The sequence below is a fragment of the Schistocerca serialis genome, chromosome 3, assembly GCF_023864345.2.
Source record: "Schistocerca serialis cubense isolate TAMUIC-IGC-003099 chromosome 3, iqSchSeri2.2, whole genome shotgun sequence".
Taxonomy (NCBI): Eukaryota; Metazoa; Arthropoda; class Insecta; order Orthoptera; family Acrididae; genus Schistocerca; species Schistocerca serialis.
This window is the reverse complement of record NC_064640.1, coordinates 1,058,009,950-1,058,012,099: the sequence shown is the minus strand read 5'-3', so window position 1 is coordinate 1,058,012,099 and position 2,150 is coordinate 1,058,009,950.

Here is a 2,150-nt window from a genome sequence, read left to right as displayed (position 1 = left end):
TTGCAAGGGACAAGGCCCTGCAGTCGCGCTTTTCATCTGTGACATCTGTGGCTCAGATGGATAGAGCGTCTTCCCTGTAGGCAGGAGATCCCGAGTTCGAGTCCCGATCGGGGCATACATTTTCAGCTGTCCACATCGAGGTATATCAACAACATCTGTCGGCAGCTGAGGTTTTCAGTCAGTCATCATTTATTCCAGGGAAAAGCAGCACAGTCCTCAACAGTAACTCTTCTTTCGAGAACAAGTTATTATCTTCGTATATATACTTTCATGGAGATCCAGTAACATATTCCGATACACGTCTCGAGACTCACTGTAACGACTCACTGTAACGCCTCAAACAATCTGTAATTGTAACTTTCCTGGGAGTCCAGTAGTGGCTTCCGATGCATCACTACAGGTTTTCTGTAAACCTTGGACCCTCACATTGACGATGAATTACAGAAATTGCTTCGGGATTGAAAACAAGAGGAAAAATGACGACGTCTGTCGAGGGGGCTTAACGCCTCAAAGAGTTTGTGATTGAACCTTTCGTGGGAGTACAATATTTGTTTCCGATGCAAATCTGCAGGATTTCTGTAGCTCATGGACTTTCACATTGAGGATGAAACACAGAAATTCCATCGGGATTGACTACAAGAGGAACAATGACGACTTATGTCCAGGGTAGTAAGGCTTCAGTCTGTGGTTTGGACATTTCTTGGGAATCCAGTAACAGTTGCCAATACACGAGTGGAGGCTCACTGTAATTCTTGGACCTTTACATTGACGATGAAACATAGAAATACCTTTGATGTAAATCCATTACTAGATTCCGATATACGACTGGATGCTCATTGTAACACTTGGACGTTTACACTGCCGATGAAACATAGAAATTGGATCGGGATTGAATACAAGAGGAACAATGTCAACTTCTGCCCAGGGGGAGTAACGCCTCAAACAGCCTGTGATCGAAACTTTCTTGGGAGTCCAATATTAGTTTCCGATGCACCACTGCAAGTTTTCTGTAACCCTTGGACCTTAACAATGATTATGAAACACAGATCTTGCATCGGGATGATATACAAGAGGAACAATGATGACTTTTGTCCAGGGGGAGTAACGCCTCAAACAGTCTGTGACTGAAACATTCCTGGGAGTCCAGTGTTAGTTTCCGCTGCACCACTGCATGTTTTCTGTAACTCTTGGACCTTCACATCGACGATGAAACACAGTAATTGCATAGGGATTGAATTCAAGAGAAATAATGCCGACTTTTGTCCAGGTGGGAGTAACGCCTCAAACAGTCTGTGACTGAAACTTTGCTGGCAGTCCGGTATTAGATTCCGATGCACCACTGCAGGCTTCCTGTAACCCTTGGACTGTCACATTGACAATGAAACACAGAAATTGAATCGGGATACAATACAAGAGGAACAATGACGACCTCTGTCAAGGGGGACTAATGCTTCAAACTATCTGCATTGAAACTTTCCTGGTACTCCAGCATTACATTCTGATGCAACACTGCGGTTTTCTGTAACCCTTGGACCTTCCCATTGACGATGAAACACAGAAATTGCATCGGGATTGAATACAAGAGGAACAATGACGACTTGTGTCGAGGGGGAGTAAGGCTTCAAACAGTCTGTGGTTTGAACCCTTCATGGGAACCCAGTAATAGATTTCGATACACGACTGGGCGCTCACTGTAACCTTTGGACCTTTACTTTGCCGATGAAACATAGAAATTGCATTGGGATTGAATACCAGAGGAACAGTGACGACTTCTTTCGAGGGGGAGTAAGGCTTCAAACAGTCTGTGGTTTGAACCTTTCATGGGAATCCAGTAATAGATTTCGATGCACAACTAGAGGTTCACTGTAACCCACGGACATTTACATTAACGATGAAACACAGAGATTGCATAGGGATTGAATACAAAAGGCATACTACCGAATTCTGTCCAGTGGGAGTAATGCCTCAAACAGTCTGTTTTTGTAGCATTCCTGGGAGTCCAATATTAGATTCCGATGCACCAGTTCTGGTTTCCTGTAACCCTTGGGCATTCAAATTGACGATGAAACACACAAATTGATACGGGAAAGAATACAAGAGGAACAATGCCGACATCTGCCCTGTTGGAGTAACATCTCAAACAGTCTGTG